Raw genomic sequence first — 26,021 nt, 5'->3', positions numbered from 1 at the left:
CACCTTTTTTTAATATAAATTTTTATTTTAATGGGGTGACATCAATAAATCAGGGTACATACATTCAAAGAAAACATTTCCAGGTTATCTTGTCATTTAGTTCTGTTGCATACCCATCACCCGAAGAGAGATCATCCTCCGCCACCCTCCATCCAGTTCTCTCTGTACCCTGCCCCCTCCCCCTCTCCCTCCTTCCCTCCCTCCACCCCCCGTAGCCACCACACTCCTGTCCATGCCTCTTAGTCTCCCTTTTATGTCCCACCAATGTATGGAATCCTGCAGTTCCTGTTTTTTTCTGATTCACTTATTTCACCCCGCACAATGCTACCAAGACTCTGCCATTCCGCTATAAGTGATCCGATGTCACCATTTCTCCTAGCTGAATAGTATACCATGGTGTATATGTGCCCCATCTTCTTCATCCAGTCCTCTATTTTTTTTTATTTTATTTATTTTTTTTTTACAGAGACAGAGAGAGAGAGCCAGAGTAAGGATAGACAGGGACAGACAGACAGGAACGGAGAGATGAGAAGCATCAATCATTAGTTTTTCGTTGCGCATTGTGACATCTTAGTTGTTCATTGATTGCTTTCTCATATGTGCCTTGACCACGGGCCTTCAGCAGACCGAGTAACCCCTTCCTTGAGCCAGAGACCTTGGGTCCAAGCTGGTGAGCTTTTTGCTCAAACCAGATGAGCCCACGCTCAAGCTGGCGACCTCGGGGTCTCAAACCTGGGTCCTCAGCATGTCAGTCTGACGCTTTATCCACTGCGCCACCGCCTGGTCAGGCTATTTTTTTTTTTTTTACAGTGATTAAAAGCCTTTAAGCAAACTCTTGGCCAATACAGCAAGAATCCCTAAAAGAGTAGTGACCTTCACATGTTCCCCAAGTCCAAGTTGGCCCCATCACCATGCCAAATCCCTGAAAAATGCAACCCAACCACAGTTCAGTCTGTTAGGAGCTGTCACAGGGAGCAGGAGTCCAGGAAAGTTCCCCACAGGAAAAGTCCGCATGGCACTGGAATTGTCACCATTCTATACTTTGCAGCTCATGTCCAAGTCCCAATGACCGCTGCTTCCTTTTTTTTTTCCTTTAATTCCTTCACCTTTTTCACCTAACTCCCAACCCCCTTCCCCTGACAGCTGTTGGTTCCCTGTATCTATGAATCTGTTTCTCTTTTGTTTGTTAGTCTATTTTATTCATTAGATTCTACATATAATGTGAAATCATGATACTGAGGCATTTATTTCTGATGTCAGAAAATCTCTAAGGTTCATTTTAGCAAAAAGTAAGTTAGTGTTTGTCAGTAGTTCATATGTGGATGACACTGGAGATTTTCAGTGTTTTCCTTGGCCACAGCCATGACAGCTAAGAGCCATAGCCTGGCCTTCTTTATAGAATATCTCCCAGAGCTGTGGTGATATCTTGCTGGGACTGTTAAATACCCGAGAAAAACAAACTGATGGACTAAATTCTTTGGTTGGGCATAAGCCCTAAGGCTGGGCATTTAAAGTTTTAAATTTGCTAAGTTGGTGTTTTGCCTTTCCTATCCAATCTAAGGTAGGAGACTTGGACCTCTAATTATCAGGCCATGCAACCCTGTAAAAGTTTTCACCAGATCAGCCAGAGGACTGGAAGACAAGAGGGTCCATCGGGCCTCAGCTGTCACATAAGGAGGCCACCCCCTATGTCACCCCCCCATAGGGGGGTCCTGAATGAAGCACCCCCCCCCCCAGCATTTGGGGAATCAATAATAGCCATCACTAGCAATAATACTGCATGAAACAGAACCCTGCGGAGGCATTGGGGGGGGGGGCAGGCAGGACAGACAGGAAGAGAGAGATGAGAAACATCAACTTCATGTTGTGGCGCCTTAATTGTTCATTGATTGCTTTCTCATATGTGCCTTGACTGGGGGGCTTCAGCTGAGCCAGTGAGCTTCGGGCTCAAGCCAGCAACCATGGGATCATGTTTATGATTCCATATTCATGCCAGCAACCCTGCACTCAAGCTGGTGAGCCCATGCTCAAGCTGGCAACCTAGGGGTTTTGAACGTGGGTCCTCAGCATCCCAGGTCGACATTCTATCCACTGTGCCACTACCTGGTCAGGCTGCAGAGCCATATCTTACAGTTGATAGATTTTTTTAAAAATCATATAAAACTTTTCAAACATATAAAAATTTGATTTAATATATATACACACACACTGCTTTATTTTCTGTTACATAAAAGATTTATTGTTATCTTCTAATTTTTGCCAATTAAAATTTTCAAAGAGGCCTGGCCTGTGGTGGTGCAGTGGATAAAATGTCGACCTGAAACACTGAGGTTGCCAGTTAGAAAAATCCTGGCTTCCCTGATCAAGGCACTTACGGGAGTTGATGCTACCTACTCTTCCTTCTCTCTCTCTCTCTCTCTCTCTCCCTCTCCTCTCCTCTCTTCTCTCCTCTCCTCTCTCTCCTCTCCTCTCTAAAATGAATTTTAAAACTCTTAAATTTTTTTCAAACAGCATAACTATGTGTGACTCATTAATACTAATTTTAACTCTTTTAGTCTGTATGCAGTTTTTAATATATTTATTAGTATTTTTTTTCATAAAATGTCTTTATTTTCCAAATAGAATTTACTGAAATATAAGCCAATTTTTTTTTTTCTGGATAGACAAAACCACATTAGTTTAAAATAGAAATCATACATATGGTCTATATATTATTTACAACTTTTTTTTTCACAAAATTTTGTTTCTCATGGAGGTTTATTCCTTCGTCTACGAAGGATCTAGTAATTAGTTGGGCATTGCCACTTTTGAACAGTTGGTGGCTCCACTGCTTTGCAACTGTCTTGAAGTGTGTGGCAGCACAGGAGAGCTCTCTTAATTGTTCAATGCAGAATTTGAAAACAAAAATGCATTTCAGTAATATGGTGCATTTCATCAGAAACTACTAATTATATCCAATATGAATTTAAGAGAAAAGTGTTAATACTAACATATGAATATAGTGTTAATACTTATTAGTATATATAATAAGTGCACTTAAAAGATCAAAAGTATTTCACTAGAAAGATAATGTAAGCCACATATATAATTTTAAATTTTGCAGTAGTCACATTAAAAATAAAAATAAAATATGTGAGTGAAATTAATATTAATATATTTTATTTAACCCAGTATACCTAAAATATTATTTTAATATGTAACTAATATAAAAATTTCTAAGGAAATAGTTTACATGCTGTTTTCCCCCCTTAATACCCAACATATATTTTAATATCTCAGTTTAGATTAGTCACCTTTCAAGTACTCAGTAGTTGCAGGTGGGTAGTGACTACCTTATTGGTGAGTTTAGGTCTAAAGTAACTAAGGGGAACCCTTCTATTGATATTAGATACAACCTATGAATATTGGATGAAACTTAATTTTGTAAATTAAATTCTGTAAAGGAAATATTATTATTTTTTCTTCTTTTCCAAGTGATAAGAGGGGAAATAGACAGACTCTTGCATGCACCCTCCCCCCCAGGATCCACCTGGTAACCCTGGTCTGGAGCCAATGCTCTGCTCATCTGTGGCCATGCTTGCAACCAAGCAATTTTTACTGCCTGAAGCAGAGCCTTCACCTAGGTATCCCCAGTCCAGCACCCAGGGCCAATGCGCTCAGGGAGGTGTGGAAAAGCAGATGGTCGCTTTTCTGCCACTGAGCCAACTGGTTAGGTCCAAGGAAATCAATTTAATTCTAAGGTTGGAGCTCTTTTCCTATAGGAAATCATCTGGACATTTAGCTCACAAATTTGATGAGATAGCAATGAAACATGTGGTTTAGCTAGCAGCATATTAGTTTGTGTTATTGCCTTTTTGAGAAATTTTTACTTAGTAGAGAAGTAATGGATTTCTCTAGAGTCATTGGTCATTTTAGAAGATTGTGCCTGACTTGTGGTGGCACAGTAGATAAAGCATTGGCCTGGAATGCTGAGGTTGGTGATTCAAAACCCCAGTCTTGCCGGTCAATGCATATACAAGGAATAACTGATGTTTTTCTGCTCCTCTCCCTCTTTCTCTCGCTCTTCTCTATATAAAATCAACAAAATCTTTGTGTGTGTGTGTTTGTGTGTGACAGAGACAAAGAGACAGAGGAACAGATAGGTACAGACAGGAAGGGAGAGAGATAAGAAGCATCAATTCTTCATTGTGGCACCTTAGTTGTTTATTGATTGCTTTCTCATATATGCCTTGACTTGGGGACTACAGCAGACCGAGTGATCTCTTGCTCAAGACAGTGACCTTGGGCTCAAGCTGGTGAGCCTTGCTCAAACCAGATGGGCCCGCGCTCAAGCCAGCCTCGAGGTTTTGAACTTGGGTCCTCCATGTCTCAGTCTAACATTCCATCCACCGTGCCACTGCCTGGTCAGGCAACAAATCTTAAAGAAAAAAAAGAATGGCCCTGTCCATTTGGCTCAATGGTAGAGCATGAGCTCTGCGTGTGGAAGTTCCTGGTTCAATTTCTGTCCAAGGCACCCAGGAGAAATCTGATTCTTCACCCTTCCTCCTCTCCTTTCTCTCTCTTTCTTCCCCTCCCTCAGCCAAGGCTCCATTGGAGCAAAGCTGGCCCAGGCGCTGAGGATGGCCCCATGGCCTCTGCCTAAGATGCTAGAATGGCTCCAGTTGCAATGGAGCAACACCCCAGAGGGGCAGAGCTTTGCTCCCTAGTGGACTTGCTGAGTGAATCCCAGTCGGGCACATGCAGGAGTTTGTCTCTCTGCGTCCCCGCTTCCCATTTCAGAAAAATACCAAAAAAAAAAAAAAAAAAAAAAAATTAAAAATTTGCTCATGCTTGATTTCTATTCTTCCCTTGTAATTCTCCCCTTCCACATTTTCAGAATTTAGCTTACAATATTGTCTTCTTTGGCATTTACAAATTCTATTCAGACTTAGTTATTATGTCATCTTTTGTAGGCTGCTGTTATCATCTAGATTGTAAAGAACATGGCCTCTCAAGTCAAACTAACTGGGTTTGAGTCCTTGCTCCACCACTAATTGGTCTTGTGGTGTTGAACCAATTATATACTGCATTTGCTTCAGTTGACTTTTTTTTTTCCAGAAATTAAATTTAATGGGGTGACATTAGTCAGTAAGAATACAGAGGTTTCATGTAAACATCTCTATAGCATTTGAACTGTTGATTGCGTTATGTGCACATCATCCAAAGTCAAATTATTTTCTGTCGTGTATTTGTCCCAACATCTAAAAAAGAAAGAAAATTATAATACCTGGCTTGTGAATTGTGATGAAGGTTAAACAAGATATGTCAGACTTAGATACTAACACAATAAACATCAACTAGCATATGCCTTAGTTCATTGTTTAGATCTTGCAAAATGTACCAGTGTCTTCTCTTACAAATTCTATAATCTTTAACAAAATAATGTAACACAGAACCTTTATCCTTTTTATTGTAGAGTGAGTAATTGCATTGAAAGATGTTTCTCATTTACACAAATGACTATAAACTACAGTCTAGGTCAGTCTTCCTCAGAGTACAGGATAGGACCTTCTGAAGATTTCACAAAGAAAATGCTGAGGAAGCATAGCAACTGAGGTGCATGGCTCTGGAAAGTATTTTGGAATTTAGGATTTTGAACTAAACACATGGTTTTCTCATTTCTCTTGTACACTGTTTACTCTCTTTTTAAATGTAATTAATTTTTCTTATTAAGGTGACTCTAGTTTTCAGAATTATAGAGGTTTCAGGTGCCCAATTCAACAATATTTATTCTTTATTATAAAGGATCTGTTTTGTTGCTAAGGCAAATATTCAACTCAAAGTATAATTGGCCTGTATATCTATACAATGTATCTATTGGGTAGCTTTGGTGTGCTAGGTATTATGGTTGTTATATTGGGATTAATTAGAGAAAATAAGGCATTAAAAAGTTTGAGAACAGTAAGTTTGCTCTTGGTGAATCAACTTGACTCACTACTTAGAGAATATTGTAATATTCTTTTGAATAAAATACTTTCAAAGTTTATTTGACCCATGTTTTCAGCTTCTAATTAAAATCTAATGGTAAGAAAGAAGTTTTAACTTAAACTGTAAATGTATAGTTTTAACTGTATAGACACTGCTATAGTTTTTATTTTGAGTCTTACAGATTAACCAGAAAAATAAACATCAAAATTATTAAATTATTTTTTGCTGAAATTAAAAATGTATTAAGATATAATATTTCATCCAAGGTATCAATAATTTTGAAAATCAGAAATGTGAAAGAAAGGAAGTCCTAGAGTTTGATGGCCTAAGTTGACTTTCTTTTTCCATTCTCCATGCTTTAGGGAAAATTAACCAAAACAAATAATATGAAACCTCAGCTTTCCATATTTCTACTTCTATTTTATTTCATTTCTTCAGTTGTGTGTGTGTATTGTGTAAGTACGTGTATGTCTCACTTTTAAATGATTACTTTACTGAAATAGCTCAGGTTTCCAATTCATGTTAATGGGCCTTAAAGCAAAATACTGACTTTCAAAGTTTCTAGTTATCTGAGAAGAAATACTAATATTCTAAACCACCCACCACATTCCCTCTTGTGCTAAATGCCTTGAGCATAAAAAAATGAACTCTTCATTGATTTTCTACACAAGGATTTCACTCTACTGCAGGTGCTAAATCAAGACATGAACTATGATACTCAATGATGAGGTGATAAATGCCATCTGAGAGGAACAAATGAAGTAATATGAAACTTAAGGAAGGGATCATTGTTTCCATATAAGGCAAATTGGTTTCATAAACAATGGGTATATTTTGAGAGACATGTTTAAGGACTGAAAATAAAGGTCTTGGAACAAATAGCTTAGTCAAGAGTAGAAAGATGGGAAGAAAAGATGATTCAATTTGGCTTCAACAAAGTACATATAAAAGGGAGCAGTGGTAACAATGGAAAGGTAAGTTGGGGTTCAGCTCAGTTAGGAACTGAAATGACACACAATGGTGTCATTTAATGTCATTAATGGTGCATTTAATGAGCAGCAGGACAATGGTGGGGCAGAGGTTATGAGCATAGGCAGATCATACGGACCTGGGTTTTACATTTGGTTCTGCTGCTCACTGTAATCTTATCAAGTTACTTAACTTCTCTAAACTGGATTTCTTTCACTTGTATAACAGGGATTATAATTCTAGCTACAGTGTATAATGTGGATTAAATTTTAAAAATGAGTCTTAAACACCACAGACCTTGGAATATAGTAAGTGGTAAAAGATGATGCTGTTAATATTAGTAATGACAAAAGTGTAGTAATAAGATAGCCTTGACTTTTGCATTGTGTGAAATTCCTGAATTAGCCAATCCATGAGGCAAAATCATTCACTGTCCTTCTATTGCAGATTTATTTTGTTATTACTACAATTGTCTATTTTGATTTTATTTATATCTATTTTAGTGTTGTCTTTATATACTTGTAGAACATGAAAAATAAAAAATTATGTGTAATTTTTTTTCAAATCTACCTAAGTAATGCAAATACATCTTAATTCATTTGAGCAATTCAAATTTTTTGCTTATTGTTTTTCAAGAGCCCCTTTTTAACCCAGAAACATTGAAAAAGGACAGAATGTGAGAGCTAGAAAAAAAGATAAAAGACCATTTTCGCTTAGTCCCTCCAGAGAAACTAGAAGCTCTGAGAGGCTTGATGATAGACTCAAGGTAACAGAATATTAAAAGGGAAGGCAAATTTTGGTCACGTCAAGAGGGCTGATGATTTTCTTTCATCTTTTTTTTTTTTTTTTTTTTTTTTTTTATTTTTCTGAAGCTGGAAACGGGGAGAGACAGACAGACTCCCACATATGCCCGACCGGGATCCACCCAGCACGCCCACCAGGGGCGACGCTTTGCCCACCAGGGGGCAATGCTCTGCCCCTCCGGGGCGTCGCTCTGCCGAGACCAGAGCCACTCTAGCACCTGGGGCAGAGACCAAGGAGCCATCCCCAGCGCCCGGGCCATCCTTGCTCCAGTGGAGCCTTGGCTGCGGGAGGGGAAGAGAGAGACAGAGAGGAAGGAGGGGGTGGGGGTGAAGAAGCAAATGGGCGCCTCTCCTATGTGCCCTGGCCGGGAATCGAACCCGGGTCCCCCGCATGCCAGGCCGACGCTCTACCGCTGAGCCAACTGGCCAGGGCCTCATCATTTTTTTTTTAAAGATTTTATTTATTCATTATAGAGAGGGGGGAGAGAGAGAGATAGAAGGGGGGAGGAGCAGGAAGCATCAACTCCCATATGTGCCTTGACCAGGCAAGCCCAGGGTTTTGAACCGGCAACCTCAGCATTTCCAGGTTGACGCTTTATCCACTGTGCCACCACAGGTCAGGCCTCATCATTTTTTTTTTTAACTGATGTAATTAAAAGTGATTTTCTTCCTAAGAAATAACACAGAAAATACTGAAAGAAAGTTATAAGGATTCTCTAGTCAAGTAATAAGAAAGTAACAGATGTGAGCAACATTTTACTTGTGGCATTATCTAAATTATTCAAAGTGCAAAAATGCCAGAAATACATATCCTTTGGCCTTGTTTATGTCATTGAGATTAACTGTTTATATTTCCACCATTGACTGTTCAGAGTGATTTGGTTTTGCCTCCTCTCTGCCACCTTCTGCCTCCCAATCAGACAAGTTATTGGAGGCAAGAGGAATGTTGAGGCCAGGAGGACAGGAGCAAGGGGCATGGGGCACAGTGGAATCTACAGGGAAGAAGAGCAGAGAAAGGAATTTGGCACATATTTAATAATATGAAGGACCTAGTGTTCTTCAACTTAACTGCTGCCCCATTGACTTGCGCTCCTAAAATTGCATTAAGGCACATTAATTAATTTGAATATAAAGATTCATATTTAATAAACTTCTGAGTTTCAAAATGAGCAGTCATAAGTCCCTACAAAATATCTGAAAATCTCTTGTGATGGGAACATTAGGCAAGTGCAATCTTTTATGTGCTCTTCTTTTCTTCCATTAATCTTTCAGTATATTTCCTTTTCTTCCTCTAATTTGGGGGAATGTAAATTTCTAATTTTGGGGAATTAGAATGTGGAACTTCATTTGTACAAAATGCTTATTTTAAGGTTACAAGTTGAAGTTTGGAAAATACTTGAAACTATGAAAACAAAAAAAGAGAAATGAGCAAGAAATAACCAGTTAGTATATTTTTTTATCATCCCTTTATGTGATTTTTACCACAGCTGTAATCTGATTTTATATATTTATTTGTGTTTTGTTTTGTTTTAATGAGGGGGGGCAGATATAAAGGTAGAGAGGCCCTGGCCGGTTGGCTTAGCGGTAGAGCGTCGGCCTGGCATGCGGGGGACCCGGGTTCGATTCCCGGCCAGGGCACATAGAAGCGCCCATTTGCTTCTCCACCCCCACCCCCCTCCTTCCTCTCTGTCTCTCTCTTCCCCTCCTGCAGCAAAGGCTCCATTGGAGCAAAGATGGCCCAGGCGCTGGGGATGGCTCCTTGGCCTCTGCCCCAGGCGCTAGAGTGGCTCTGGTCGCGGCAGAGCGACGCCCCAGAGGGGCAGAGCATCGCCCCCTGGTGGGCAGAGCGTCGCCCCTGGCGGGCGTGCCGGGTGGATCCCTGTCGGGCGTATGTGGGAGTCTGTCTGACTGTCTCTCCCCATTTCCAGCTTCAGAAAAATGCAAAAAAAAAAAAAAAAAAAAAAAAAAAGGTAGAGAGATGAGAAGTATCAGCTTGTTGTTGCGGCACCTTAGTTTTTCATTGATTGCTTTCCCATATGTGCCTTGACCAGGGGTTTCTAGCTGAGCCTGTGACTCCATGCTTAAGCCAGAAACCTTGTACACAAGTCAGTGGCCTTGGGCTACAAGCCAGCGACCTATGGGCTCAAGCCAGGGACCATAGTGTCATGTCTATGATCCTATGCTCAATCTGGCAACACAGCGCTCAAGCCAGATGAGCCCACGCTTAAGTCAGCAACCTTAGGGTTTTGAACCTGGGTCCTCAGCATCCCAGGCTGACGCTCTATCCACTGCGCTACTGCCTGGTCAGGCTCTATATACATTTCTTTTTTTTTTTACAGGAACAGAGAGAGAGTCAGAGAGAGGGATAGATAGGGACAGACAGACAGGAATGGAAAGAGATGAGAAGCATCAATAATCAGTTTTTCGTTGCGACACCTTAGTTGTTCATCGATTGCTTTCTCATATGTGCCTTGACCGTGGGCCTTTAGCAGACTGAGCAACCCCCCGCTGGAGCCAGCGAAGTTGGGTCCAAGCTGGTGAGCTCTCTGCTTAAGCCAGATGAGCCCGCACCCAAGCCGGCGACCTCGGAGTCTCGAATTTGGGTCCTTCCACATCCCAATCCGATGCTCTATCCACTGCGCCACCGCCTAGTCAGGCTCTATATACATTTTTAGTCTTAGTTTCCACATCCAACATTCCTCAAGTTATTTGAAACTTTTAAAGTATATTTTTATTAATTAAATTTTATTCCATCATATTGATGTGATATGTGGAATGAATGAGAACATGAATCTGTTTTCAAACCTTATGATTTTTAACATTTTCTCTTATATATGTCATCATAAAGGAAATATTTGTACTTTATTTTAAAATTTTTACTTGCATTAAACTGCATTTTGAAATATTCAGAAGGACATGTGTTAAGCAATTACACATGAAATTACACATGAAAATCAGCTTGCCTTCTAAGCCTTGTGCTTTGTGAAGCCATTGTAGCCTTTCTTTGTTCCCTCTCATCAGGGCATCCATAACTTTTTTGGTTCTTATTTGTTTATGTGCTTGTCAGTCTTCTGAATTGTAAATTTTCTGAGGGCAGGGGCTGCATGAATTCAGCTTTGCATCCCTAGTTTTGTTCTTGGAACTGAGCCTGGAATGTAGGTGCTTTATGTTTAAATTAATTCATGAAATGATTAATTGATAAAACAAAGTCAGAGGCGTTTAGTCTGAATGAATGGTTTAGGTCAAGTTTTTTGGATTTTGACAGAACATTCACTGTGTTAAATGTGTGGACAAGGGTGCTTTTGGAGAGCTAGTATGATTATTTCTCCAGTTTTTAATTTTTTTTTCTATTTAACATATGAGAAATGACAGTAATAAATAATAATGTGTTTTCAATTCTGAACTTTGTTATACAAACTTGTTTTTTTTCTGAGAGACATAAACTAATTATTGAAAGGCATTGTTTAAACACATTTTATTTTGTGATTATAAAGAAAGCTGAAAGTATCATGTGTGATTATATTAAATTGGATTAAAAATGATAAAAGAGGCTGATAGAATTTGTGTATTGTAGATACTTCTCTGTAGCATATTTATGTGTTCTTCTAAATAAAAAGCATTAGTGATCATTCTACATTTAGTTTCCATGGTTAGTAAGTCACGGACCAAGAAATCAATATTTTGATTTTCATGGCATATGTTATGCTCAATAGATATCAGAGTGAATGGAATTAGTAATGGAAAACAAGTAATGAATATTGGTATAGTTTTTAAATTATACTTTTATAAACATTATTATTTTTTCAGATGACTAGGCAAAAATTGTATTAAAGACTAATTCAATGACTATTAGAGCAGTAGACAATATGAAACAATTGGTAGATTATATCTAGCTATTTACACTCAAATTTTTGAAGGGCAAATATCAGACATGTTATCATTATTAAGCATTCACTCATATTAGTTTACTTTCTAATGAGGCAGTATACATCTAAGTCTCCTATAATTGCTAGTCTTTAAAGATATTACACTTGGTATTTCTTTCAAGCGTTGATTTCACACACATTTACTGAGTTCCTAGATCCTGTGGGAAATCTGAAGTAGCCTAAGTTTTTCTTAGGGAGACAAAGCATAACCACATGGTAACTTAAATAATAATACATAATTGATCAGTAAATAGTAATTGGAGCAATTACAAGGCCTAATAATCTGCATTCTAAAATTTCAGGTTAATATGATGCAAGTATTTCCTGAACTATACTTGAAGATGTGGGGGTAGATGCTAAAGTCTGTTTTGCCATCAATCAATAATTTATTTTTTAAGTGTTTTTTTCTTTTAAATTTTTTAAGTGAGAGAAAAGAAGTTAATGAGACTGATTCCAACATGCACCCCGACTGGGATTGACCTGGGAATCCCATCTGAGGCTGATGCTTGAGTCAACCAAGCTATCCTCAGCACCTGAGGCCCATGCTTGGACCAATCAGGCCACTGGCTGTGGAAGGGGGAGAGAGAGAGAAGCAGATGATCACTTCTCATGTGTGCCCTGACCAGGAATTGAATCCAGGATGTCCATATTCCTGGCTGATGCTCTATCCACTGAACAAACCGGCGAGGGCCCCAATAATTTTTAGAATAGAGTACAGTTCTGACATAAACTGACTGACCTGGGTGGACCCAGGATGGAGGATGATTACTGTGAATGATTTGTCTTCTCTGGGAACTAATGCCATCAACTGGCAATTTAATGAGAAAGTGTAGGACAGTTGGAATGAAAAAGATAAATATGACAGATAAGTGGTTAACTTGACATCTTGTAATTTATATTACACGGAGACATCAAAGGAAGAGAGAATGCATGACATTCTGTATTAGCAAGGATGATTTTATTAATATAAAGAACAGACATCAGGGTCTGGCGTTTGCTAAATTAATAAGAAAATCAATGGATGAGGTTGAGTGTGAACTGGTTACAAGACAATAAAGTCACTTTGGCACTTCGGTAAAAATAGAGCTTGGGATAATGGTAGGATACCTAAATTAAAAAGCAGAGGAGGAAGACGAGAGGGCAGACCTAGAGGGGAAGGCCTGTGAATAGTTAGTGCAGATGCCAGCAGTGAAGCTATGAGAGCCAGTAGTCATTTCCTGGGACTGCCATAGCCAATTTCCACAATAGTCATGCGTCTGTGGCTTATAACGCCAGAATTTTTCTTCTCTCACAGTTGAAGAGTCCAGAAGTTTGAAATCCTGATGTCAGCAGGCTTGGTTTCTTCTGGAGGCTCTGAGCGAGAAGTCACTCACACCTCTCCCCTGGCTTCAGGGGGCTGTCAGTAACCTTAGCATGACATAGGTTGCAGCTGCATCTCTCTAATCTCTGCCTCCATCTTCACATCATCTTTTTTCTGTCTGTGTCCTCTCTTTAAAAGAAGGACACCAGTCATTGGATGTAGGATTCACCCGGGATGATTTCATCTGGAGATCCTTAATGAAATACATCTGCAAAGACCCTGTTTCTAAATAAAGTCACATTCTGAGGTTCTGGGTGAATATGATTTTTTTTTTTTTGGTAGGAGCAGAGACACTATTTAATTCAATACATCCTCCTGGAAATATGTAGAGAAAAAAGAGCAAATCCTAAAGTGTAAGCCTTGGAAAATACTAACCATGAGGAGACAAGGAGAAAGGGGGAGAAACGGACAAAGGAATAGAGGAAGGAATGTTTGAGAGCTAGAACAACAGTGCACTGTCAGGGAAGCTGAAGAGGTTAGAGACTTCAGAAAACGTGGTTAGGAACCTCTCAGGCTCAGAAGATATTTGCAAAACTTAGCCACTAGGTTTTGTACTAATGTGATTCATGAATGTCAGGAGAGCAGATATATAAGCATTTGAGAATGTGGGAAGAAAAAGGAGAGTGAGGAAAACTAAGATGATATATAGGAAATAGATCAGATGGAGGGTTTTTTTTTTCCTCCCCAAAATAGGAAACACCAGAATGCAATTCTCATTCAGAAGTAGAAAATTACCCGTTATGTAAAATCTCCTCAGACACATCCAGAGAGAGGATCGTTCTCTCTTCTCACAAAATTTGGATCAAGAAGAGAATTCGAAAGTGGTCAGAGCATGGTACTTCTTTCTGCCCGATAGCATGAACTGCTTGTCCCTTTTCATATGCAAATATAAAGTATTAGGCTGAATGCTAATTAAATTGCATACATTTGTAAAGTAATATTACATCTAAGGATAGTTAATAAGGCTTGTAATGGATCTTATTTATAAATAGGCAAAGATTAAACATATGATAAAGGAATCTTTAGATGGAATAATTAAAGATCAATTATGACAATGGTACACAGCAGAGAAAGCCTCTGGAAGACTTCCTACTCATTAATCAAAGATAATTATCAATTATGAGACTTTATCATTAGTGGAGTGTCTACACTTTGCATCTTAAAAAGCTGGTGATAATTAGTCTCCAGTTCTTGCTCTAAGTGCTCATTATGTTCAGAGAGGAGTGACTCTTTCCTTTTAAAAATGACTTTTAGCTCATGACCTTGAGCAATTTAGACTTTCCTGGCCCTACATTGTCTTGAGATAATGCTTATGTTTTCTATTATTAAAACAAAAAACATAATTGCATAAATGCTAAAAAACATGAAGGAACCATACTCTTAATATGGGGATGGCAAAAGATTTTAGTTTTGAATAGTTGTTGGGTTCAGAGGAACAGATTTATTATCCTAATTACAACTAGGATGTAACTAAGAGCTCAGGAGCTAATGACAGGCATTTTTCCAATGGAGAATAATAAAGGATATTTATTGAATGTTTATATGAACCAAGAATTGTACAACACACATGTATGATCTCAGTTAACCCTATCAATAACAACATAGTTATCCTTTACCCTCATTTTACATAATAAGGAAAATGTCAGAGTGGTTTAACAACTTGCCCAAGATGACACTTATAATGAATGAATAATCATTCTGGAGAATATTTGATATGCAGTATTAAAATTAATCTAATCTGGAGATATTAATATTTAAGATATTATATGTTTCAGGAAAATAATTATGAAAATAATTCTCTAACTCTTGATTAAGTAATTAATTTGGAAGTAACATTAAACTTTTAAAAATCCACATTTTTATCATGAAAAAGTAAATGAAAAGAAGTGAAAAAGACATCAGAGATTTATTGAAAATCAAATTCTTTATGATACAATGATTTATACATAATTTTAATTGGGAAGTTATAACCTGATTTCTTTGTTTTATTGTTTTTAAACTTATTGTGTTAACATGGATTCAAATAACCTGGTTTTAAAGGTGTTTATAGATACTATTGCATCAGATAGTAATGTTTTCCACTTTAAAAGGAAAATCTAGTGATTAAGTTGAAGTTCAAAGTTTGCTGCTTAAAAATAAACAACTCTGATAAAGATAATACAGGATACATGAGGCTGTCAATCTTATGGGGGCCGAATTCATTCAGTAAACTTATGGGATGTCAATAATATGTAGTCACTCACTGCTCAGATGGTAGGAGTGGGTACAACAAGCTAACTTGAACTCATAAGACTTATAGTCTGATCTGGTAGATAAACTTTTATGGCTCTCTAGTTCTCATATGAAACAACTAGCAATACACAAATATAAAGATGTTTTTAAACTTATTTTAATTTTTTGAAAACATCTGTGTTAGGCTTGCTCACTGGTTTATTGGCTGCAAGCACTTTACTTGATTAGTGCATGAGCATGTGGCAGCACCACATGCGGATAGTCTATGTAAGTCTATGGGTGCTTGTGCTCAGTGTGGATCACAGATTGCAGATGGCAGTTTGCCTGCCTATCACTGTGAGGGGACTGAGAAGTGGTTTTCCCCTGCCTTTTTGTTCATCTGCCGTTGTGAGACTTTATTAAACAGTAATGGCCCAATGCTTTCTGGTTCCATAGTTTTTCTTATGTTTACCTGAATCCATTGTGGACCTACCTGGTCTACCACTGGCATTACATCTGGTGTAGTTGGCAGGATTCAGATTAGATTGGTTTGGAGCCACCAACACCCCTAAAGAGTGGAATAGAGGAGTGGTCATTGTTCTCCAGCATATAGTTCCCTGTGGCTGTCCTTTTGGGATCCATGGCTGGGTGTCTTTTATAGTCCTGCAAGAAGAGACTGAGTGCCAGTGATGACATGAACTGGAATGAATGCTGGAGAAGGAGGCCAACTGGGTTTGAGAGCTGCAGTGTGAGATGCAGGTTGAGCACCAATGGTGCCTGGAACTAGGACAGTCTCAGGAGAAGGAATTAAAGGATTGGGAGCTGAAATTTGCCCTGGAAGCTGAACGTTGGCAGCGACAGTTGTTAGAGAAACAACTGCAGGTTCAAGAACTCAAGTCTCAATTTCAGGCTGAGAGCTGGCAGCTGGAGTAAACAAAGAGGGTACTGAAGAAGGAACTGAATCTGTGCTGGCAGAGTAGCTCTGAGTTGGCAGGAGCAGCCGTTTTCAACTCCTTGTCTTCTGAGGAAGAGATTTGGACTAAAACTGCCATCCACAGACTCAGAGCCCAACCAGTGGTTGCCTGGAAGTTAAAAACAGCAGCCAAGAGTTCTTCAGTGGCAGGCACAACCCCCTCCACAGGTAGTGGAGCACTCTGTGGTCTGGCCCTATACCCAGGCAGAGCTAATTGATCTGGAGGTGAAATTCAGGCAGAAACCCATTAAGTCCCTGGCAGCCTCATTGTTACAGTTGTGGGACATAGGGGCAGATGACATCATGCTTTCTGGAAAAATTGGCCACCATTTTCTTTACTATACACTCTCCCTTGAGGCATTGTCTTCAGAACTGCCATGACAACCCAGGAAACCATACCCTATTAGAATGGGTGATGGCTGCCATTAGTACAGTCTGGCAGAATGCTGGGGACTTGTTGGGGCAGTGACTTGGTGGCAGACATATAGGGAGCTTCCCCAAGTCCTTCAGGAACTGGGTATGAAGAATGCTGCTTTCAACCTGAGGTCCCATGGGTAAGAAAAGTGTTTATGGCAGGGATGAGGGACCTTATTCTCTGTAGTGCCCTGTCCACCCTTTTTGGGTCACTAGTGGCTATCTTGAGCCCCTATGTGGAGCAGCCCATCAATGTGGTTATACAGACAGTGGCAGATTTGGGGGAGCTGGAGGCAGCATGGAATCATAAAACTGTGAGGACTACTGTTTGTGCTGCCCCACCCTGACTAACAAACGAAATGGGCTCGTAAAGGCTACCTGAACACAGATATGGGTATATTTAATTGTGGCAGGAAAGATAGAGAGAAATTGTATGGTAGGTCTAATAAGGTCCTGGCATTGGCAGCAGCTTAAGCTGCAACAGAGGTTCCAGCCACTGAAAAAGTGGGGGAAGTGGGTGGCCTGCCAAGAAAATGGCTAGCATTCAGGTTGCATGGTTGCGAGATTACTTGTTGGAGCCAGCTGTGGAAGAGGAGGATCCCCAAGACCTATTATCCCAGTTTGAGTAGAGGAAAGGCCGAGGTACCTGTCCATTGGGGATGGGTGGGGGCTGTAGGCCCCATGTGGAAATGGCAATTCACTATTCTCTTCTAATGTGTAACAGAGGTTGGCATTAGAAGGAAATAGGTGCTTTTTAATTTTTTTTTTACCAGCAATAAGAGAACTGTCAGCCCTGACCAGTTGGCTCAGTGGTAGACCGTCGGCCCGGCGTGTGGAAGTCCTGGGTTCAATTCCTGACCAGGGCACACAGGAGAAGCACCCATCTGCTTCTCCACCATTCCCCCTCTCCTTTCCTATATCTCTTTCTTCCCCTCCCACAGTCAAGGCTCCATTGGAGCAAAGTTGGCCCGGGTGCTGAAGATGGCTCCATGGCCTCTGCCTCAGGCGCTAGAATGGCTCCAATTGCAGTGGAGCAATGCCCCAGAAGGGCCGAGAATTGCCCCCTGGTGGGCATGCTGGGTGGATCCCAGTTGGGTGCATGCAGAAGTTTGTCTGTCTGCCCCCCGTGCCCCCGCTTCTCACTTTGGAAAAATCTAAAAATAAAAAGAGAACTTTCAATGCGGCACAGACCTCAAATGCTCTTGACCCTATCAGGCCCTGTGAGCTTGCTGAAGGGTTTGAATGGGGCTGTGGCAATGGACAGAGAAGACAGAGAGCTTATGAAAAAGTGCTGAGATTTATTAATAAAGAGCTGTGTGGCTAATTGCCTGTAATGGACTTTTACCTTGGGTGATTTGCATAGACAGCTGGGCTGTCTATTGTGGACTGATAATTGTGCAGTGTAGTGGACTCTTGGATGGTAACCAGAGGGGGGCACCAGCTCCCTTGCTGGATGGACATACCACTTGTGGACAGTACTATGAAGAGACCTTGATGTGGGTGTGTGGCACCGGTGGAGGCCCTCTTGCATCAAGAAGCTGCTGTCATCCAGTTGCAGATAAACACCAAGGACATTTTCTTTATTGGACATAGCCTGGACTATACAGGCCCTCCCACCTACTGTGGGGCAGGGCATTGGAGGTGGGCCTCCAGTTAACTCTCTGGGCAGAGTGCTCAGGGATACATTGTGAAGGGCACCTTTGTAATTATTGTAGTTATTGTATAACTTGTGCTGTTGCTGTAGCCTGTATCTGTATTGTTCCTCCACTCCTTGCACAGATACCTGTCATGTAGATTGTGAGGCACGCAACCTTAAAGGTATGGAATGTGGGGAAAGCAACTATGTTAGGCTTGCTCGCTGGTTTACCAGCTACAAGCTCTTTGCTTCATTACTGCATGAGCATGTGGCAGCACCATATGTGGATAGTCTATGTAAGGCTATGGGTGCTTGTGCTCAGTGTGAATTATGGATCGCAGGTGGTAGATTTCCTGCCTACCACTATGAAGGGTCTGTGAAGCTGTTTTTTCCTGCCTGTTTGCTCGTCTGCTATTGCAAGACTTGATTAAATGGTAGTAGCCCAATGCTCTCTGGCTCCACAGTTTGTTTGTTTTTTTACCATCTACTCAAATCCAATGTGAACCTGCCTGGCCTCAACCACTGGCATTACAACAACAGAATTTATTTGTTTATGCAGTTATCTTATGGTTATATAACAATATAATTAATGGTGGAATTGTATTTTGGATGTGAATTTTGCTCCATTTGGAGACCAAAGATAGTTTGGAGTCATATTAGCTAGTACAAATTACACACTTGAAACGAGAATTTGTACTGTATTTATTTCTATAATAATATACTATAATTTATACATATAACATATATCACAACTTTGAGAACACTATTCACATTTTTAGATATGGACTAGAAGAAAATTATTTGAAAAAATTTAGTTTCATAAACTCACTGAGTTTTCTTGGTATCTTTTTTAATACTTTCTCATTTAGAAAGCAACTAATATTTCTCAGTAAATTTTCTGAAAGAAATAAAATGTCTTTAAAAAATGTTTATTTTATTGATTTTAGAAAGAAGAAGGGAGAGAGCAGGAGAGAAATAGGAACATTTGTTCCTCTACGTGCCCTGGCCAGGGATTAAACTGGCAATTTCTGCACTACAGGATGATGCTGTAACCACCCAAGCTATCTGGCCAGAGTAAAATGTCTCTCATTAGAAATTGCAAATATAAAACCTATAAAGTTTGTCATGAACCAGTGTGACTCACAATTTTGCAGGTGTCGGGTGGGAATGGTGGAGGATTAGAAAATAAACACAGAAAGAAAAAGGATGGGATAGGGAAGTCTTATGGTGGCTGATGGCCTACCCCAAAGTGCCAGCACTCTTTAAAGTGTAAAGCAAAGTCATTTGCAAATCAAACAGGTCTCAGATACAAAGTCATATTTCTGGGGCCCAAAAAAACCTTCCACTATACATAACATCTTTTTTTTTTTTATTAAATTTAATGCAGTGACATTGATAAATCAGGGTACATATGTTGAGAGAAAACATCTCTAGATTATTTTGACATTTGATTGTGCTGTATACCACTCCCCCAAAGTTAAATTGTCTTCTGTTACCTTCTATCTGGTTTTCTTTGTGCCCCTCCCCTCCCCCAACCCCTCTCTCCTTCTTCACCCCATCCCTCACCCCTGTTGCCATCACATTCTTGTTCATGTCTCTGAGTCTCATTTTTATGTCCCTTCTATGTATGGATTCATATAGTTCTTAGTTTTTTTTCTGATTTACTTATTTCACTCCGTATAATGTTATCAAGGTCCATCCATGTTATTGTAAATGATCTGATGTCATCACTTCTTATGGCTGAGTAGTATTCCATAGTATATATGTACCAAAGCTTTTTAATCCACTCGTCCTCTGATGGACACTTGGGCTGTTTCCAGATCTTCGCTATTGTAAACAATGCTGCCACAAACATGGGGGTACATTTCTCTTTTTCGAGCCGTTCTATGGTGTCCTTGGGGTATATTCCTAAAAGTGGGATAGCTGGGTCAAAAGGCAGTTCGATTTTCAGTTTTTTGAGGAATCTCCATACTGTTTTCCACAGAGGCTGCACCAGTCTGCATTCCCACCAGCAGAGCAGGAGGGTTCCCGTTTCTCCACATCCTCGCCAGCACTTATTCTGTGTTGTTTTGTTGATGAGCACCATTCTGACTGGTGTGAGGTGATATCTCATTGTGGTTTTAATTTGCATTTCTCTAATGATTAGTGATGTTGAGCATTTTTTCATATGCCTGTTGGCCATCTGTATGTCCTCTTTGGAGAAGTGTCTATTCATCTCTTTTGCTCATTTTTGGATTGGATTGTTTGTCTTCCTGGTGTTGAGATTTACGAGTTCTTTATAAATTTTGGTTATTAACCCCTTATCAGACGTATTGTCAAATTGGACAGCTACCTGCAAAAAAATGAAACTAGATCACCAGCTTACACCACTCACAAAAATAAACTCAAAATGGATAAAAGACTTAAATGTAGGCCGTGAAACCATAAGCATTTTAGAAGAAAACATAGGCAGTAAGCTCTCGGACATCTCTCGGAGCAATATATTTGCTGATTTATCTCCATGGGGAAGTGAAATAAAAGACAGGATAAACAAATGGGACTATATCAAACTAAAAAGCTTTTGCACAGCTAAAGACAACAAGAACAGAATAAAAAGAAACTACACAATGGGAGAACATATACATAACATCTTAACTTCACAAAACAAAGGGTAAAAAGAAAACTGCCTCTAGTCTCTCTGAGGGACATGGAGGATAGGACTAGTAGAAACAATCTAGCATCACAGCTAACATGGAGTTGTGGGGAAGGGCATGTAAATTATCTTTACCAACTTAATCAGTCAGAGGTTGTGGGGAAGAGCTTAGCCTTTAGCAACTTAATCAGGCAAGTGAGGTGGGGGGATGGGCAGCAAGGACCCTGTCAGCTTACTGCCAGTCACCCACACCTCTGTCCCCCAAAAATCTAAACCTCAAGGACCCAGTCAGCTTGCAGTATCCAACAAAGTTAAATCTAGTATGAAATACTATTGGGAAAACAGCTGTGTTAGGCTTACTTGCTTGTTTACCAGCTGCAAGCACTTCGCTTGATAAATGTGTGAGCATGCGGCAGTGCCACATGTGTATGGGCTATGTAAGGCTGTGGGTGCTTGTCCTCAGGGTGGATAGTGGGTGCTGGATTGTGGATCGCAGATTGTGGATTGCCTGCCCACCACTATGAGGGGTCATTTTGTTGTTCATTTTCTTACTGTGGTGAGAAGAGGTTTTCCCCTACCTGTTTGCTCATCCGCAGTTGTGAGACTTTATTAAATGGTAATGGCCCCATGCTTTCTGGCTCTACAGTTCCTCTACTGTCTGCCTGAATTCAGTGAGATCCTGTATGGCTTCAACCACCAGCATTACAAATACTTTTGAAATTTCCACACAGGAACAGTTTATTTATCTAATGCTTTTTGAGAAATAGTTACATAAGCTGTGGTGGCTCAGTGGATAAAGTGTCAACCTGGAATGCTGAGGTCAAATCCCTGGGCTTGCTCAGTAAAGGCACATACAGGAGGCAACTGCTATGAGTTGATGCTTCCCACTTCTCTCCTCTCTCTCTCTACTTTTTCTCCCTTCTTTCTAAATGTCAATAAGTACTATCTAAAAAAGAGAGAGAGAGAGAATTAATTACATTATCTTTGCCTTGAAGCATAATTATTGTGAGATGGTCTAAGTGCAGAGGCAGATTTAACGGTGGGAGCACCTGGCATGTGCCCTGCACCCCAACTTCTGAAGGAACCCACAAAACCCCAACTTTACACTTTTTTCTAATGACACCAAGTTTGGTTTCATATGTGCAATTTTAACATTAATAGTATATAATATTTTTTATTTATTTAAAAATATGGTTAACATGTATTTTTATTTTCCCTCTCTTTTTTCCTTAAGGAGCACAATATTTTCTTCTGCTCTCGAGGCCTCAACCAACCTTAATCCGCCTCTGAAGTGCCTCTAATATATTTCAAATCATTGACATTTACATCAAAAATATTTCACTGAATATTTGTAAGGCCAGTAGCCGCGGCCACCATCACAGCCACCTGGCCAATGCAGGTTTGCATTTAATCTGGACAGATGGTAAGGAATCAACAGAGACAAGAACCGGTGGTCCATTTTCCTTTATTCTAGACTCATACTGGCCAAGGAGTAAAAAACAAACACACAGGGCACCAAAACCCACTCTTTCCATTTTTTTCCTAGAATCAAAGACCCTCACCAGTCTTATTCACCTTTGTTCCTCAACTCCTACTCCTGCACAAACTGGCTTCTCCTTCAGCATTCTGCCGTTTTGGCTACCTCCTCCATGTGGCCTCCCTGTCCTGCTACAACACGGGCTCTTCCTTCCTACCACAGTGTTGTCTCCTCTCCAAAATGGCCTCCTAGCTCCTTCTTTTAAAACTTTTCCGTGTGAAAGCCCTTCCCCAACACACATTAGCATAACCAAGCCCCTTCCCAAGCATAAAAGGCAATTAGCTGTATCATGTGAGAGCATCACCATGAGAGAGCAGCAGCCATCTTTAATAAGAGTGAACATAAAATAACTTATCTGCCTGATATTCCAACCCTTATGCTCACCTGCAATCTACAATCCACACTACCGGCATTCCTGTGCAAGAAAGTTAGGCACATTACACAAATTACAACAAAAGCACAAATCATACAGTTTCAACAGTTATAAAGATGTACTTCACCAGTCTCTGAGCACTTTGCCAAAAGTGCAAAATGTCCTCGGAGTTTCTCTCCCAATGGATGAAAAGCTTTCCAGTGCAGGAGTACCTCCAGCAAAGCCACCCCTTTCCCCATCAGGGTATTTCACAGTGTCCAAAATACAAGTCCATCCAACAAAGGAGCCAGTGCTTGCTCTGGTCATAGTCCAGGAATCAGTCCACACACCTGGAGCCTGTCTCCTCCCTCATTTCTGAAATCCTGGCAGCTTTTAAGCTGTCCCAAGGAGTATCACATGGCAACGGCAGCCAGTATTTCCACTCCTTTGTCTCCAAATCTCAGCAAACCCAGCAGCGGCTTAGCAGGCACTCCCAGCCATTTCAGCAGCCACTCGGCAATGCAAGCCCGGCTCCTGGGCCATCCATCCATCCTCCTACCACTGCTGCCACATTTTACCTTATGAAGCCTGCGGACTGCAGTTTTGGCCTGAGCCTCCTCATTCTCCAAAGAGGAGCTGGAAACGCCAGCTCCTACCCCGGGCTTGAGCCCTGGGCAGCCATTACCTTCCATTCTGTGGGACTTGCAGCCCCCACCCTGGCCTCAGCCCCAGCTTCCTGCCGCAGCTGGCTCTCCACAATGTCCAGGGCAGTTTGTGACTCACAAACCCATAGTTCCTTCTCCAGCGGCTGCTCCATTTCCAGGTGAAACTCTCCAACCTGGTGGGCCTCCTTCTCTGGCACTTCCTCCAACTCCAGGGTTGGCATCTCTTTCTCCCGCACTTGCTCTGACTCCTTCCACTGCTCGGTTTGCAGGCCTTGGGAAGCCTCTTCCACAGAGCTCTCGGTTTCCTCATGCATGGCTGTAAAAGTCAGCCAGCTCACAGTCCCCAAAAGGACAGCCATGGGGAACCACAACAGCAGTCAGTTCTCTACTACCCCACTGCTCAAGGGTGGTGGCAGCTCCATACCAATCTGATCTGAATCCTGCCTCAGACTACACCAAATGTAAGGCCAGTAGCTGTAGCCAACATCACAGCTGCCTGGCAAACGCAGGTTCGCATTTAATCTGGACAGGTGGTAAGGAATCAACAGAGCCAAGAACTGGTGAGCCATTTTCCTTTATTCTAGACTTGTACCGGCCAATGAGTAAAAAACAAACATAGGAGCACCCAAATTCATTTTTTCTGGTTTTTCCCTAAAATCAAAGGCTCATACCTCTGTTCACCTCCATTTTGGCTGCCTCCTCTCTTCTACCTGGCCTCTCTATCTCCTAGAACAACATGATCTCTTCCCAAAATGGCCTCCTAGCTCCACCTTTAAAAACCTTTTGGCGCAAAAGCCCTCCCACAACACACATTAGCATAACCAAGCCCCTTCCCAAGCATTGAAGGCAATTAGCTGTATCATGTGAGAGCATCACCACGAGAGAGCAGTGGCCATCCTTAGTAAGAGTGAGCATAAAATAACTTATCTTTCTGACAATGTTTCCAAATCATTGAGGATTTTTGGATTGGAAATATAGATAACAGTAGATATATATTTTTAGAAAGCATTTGCTTGAAAATGTGTTTGCAGATCAGTGTCCCACAATCTTCCATTTAAATTTCAACTTGAGTTGTGTTTTGAGTATTTTATGGAATGTTGTATTTCCTATGAGCTCTCTCATGTAGGCAGGCTTTTTTCTACCATTGTTCTCTTGACCTAAGAAATCTCAGGGGATTCCTTTGTTTCCTTTTGGCTCCTTGGTGGTAGAAATTTGTTACTAATTTGGCTCCTTTTTATAGGGTTGTTAGGGGGATAAAGACTACACAAGGGAGAGAGAGAAAGTCAAGGAAGGCAAAAGTGAGAATTTTTGTTTTTTTAAATAGCTAAGTGGAAGCACCTGTATTGAGGCTATTTTTGTCCTAATCATCTCTTACTCATCCCATCGATGAAGGAATCCTTTTCCTAATTAATATGAGGTGGTCAAAAACATGACACTGAAGAGATCTGCAGCAGGTTATTAGTGATATGCTCCCAGTTCAGGGTAGAAGGACACCACATACCACACAATGCTACATGAAGGTTGCATTTGGGAGCAAAATGAATCATCAGCAGGGGCTGTGGAAGACAGGCTTTGTAATGACAAGAGGTTTATGTGACCCTTGGTTCCCATGGAGGGATATAACTGACTCATTTGATAGTTTCACAGGCTGGTAGGGAGGGGAAATTGTTTTTGTGGGATGGAGTTGGTCTGGTTGATAGTGGAGCTAGCCAGGGAGAGAGCCTTTCCTGCTGGGTTGTAGTCCTCCAATCTGCTAGGCACTACCATACCAGTGTTGGGTGGAAAAAAACTGCTCAAGACACAAACTGATGTCAAAAAGAAGAGAGAAAGGCTGTCAAGAGAGACAAAGACTTCCTGAATTTTCTCCTTCAGCTTTTATTGATGAGAAGCAGAACAAAGGTAACAGAACAAGGGAGGGAGACCAGGTGATTAGGGGAAAGAATGACTAATGGACTTATGGACTTCTTGCTGACATGGAGACAGGGCTAATTTTGGTCAGTATATTCTTCTTCTTTTGCTAATTAACATGCACAAAGGAAGGGGCAATCTAGAACTCTCTAGGTTAATTTCTTAAAAGCCCATTCACATGCATTCCTTTGTGCTTGCACAAAAGTCACTCACTCACACAATTTCTTGGTGTTTGAGTCCAAGAGACATTCACACTCAGCTTTTTAACTAAAGTTCCCCAATACAAATCATAGAGGGTTCAAGATTAGATGAGTGATTCCCTACACTGGGTGAGGGAGGTTGCAAATCTGGCAAGAACAGAATCCAAGGCTTGGCCTTTGGGTCTACCTGAGGCTCAAAGACATCAAGGTAGCACATTGAATTTTAGTTCTTACAATATAGTTCTTATGATTAAAATATTAGTGGGGGAAAGAGATAGGAGCAAGTGGTACCTTGACCAGCTGCTGAAGGAGGTGCTGGTGGGCAAGGGTCATAGTTACCCAGGTCTCTGGACCACTATAAAGATGAGGTCCAGATGGCTGTCCACGCAAAATAGCAGTGAGGACCAGGGCTTCTTATATGCCTATGACTCCATGATGACAAAGCAAACTGCTTCACCTTGATATAGC

The sequence above is a fragment of the Saccopteryx bilineata genome, chromosome 6 (genome assembly GCF_036850765.1).
Source record: "Saccopteryx bilineata isolate mSacBil1 chromosome 6, mSacBil1_pri_phased_curated, whole genome shotgun sequence".
NCBI classification, from domain to species: Eukaryota; Metazoa; Chordata; class Mammalia; order Chiroptera; family Emballonuridae; genus Saccopteryx; species Saccopteryx bilineata.
This window is presented reverse-complemented; position numbering follows the sequence as displayed.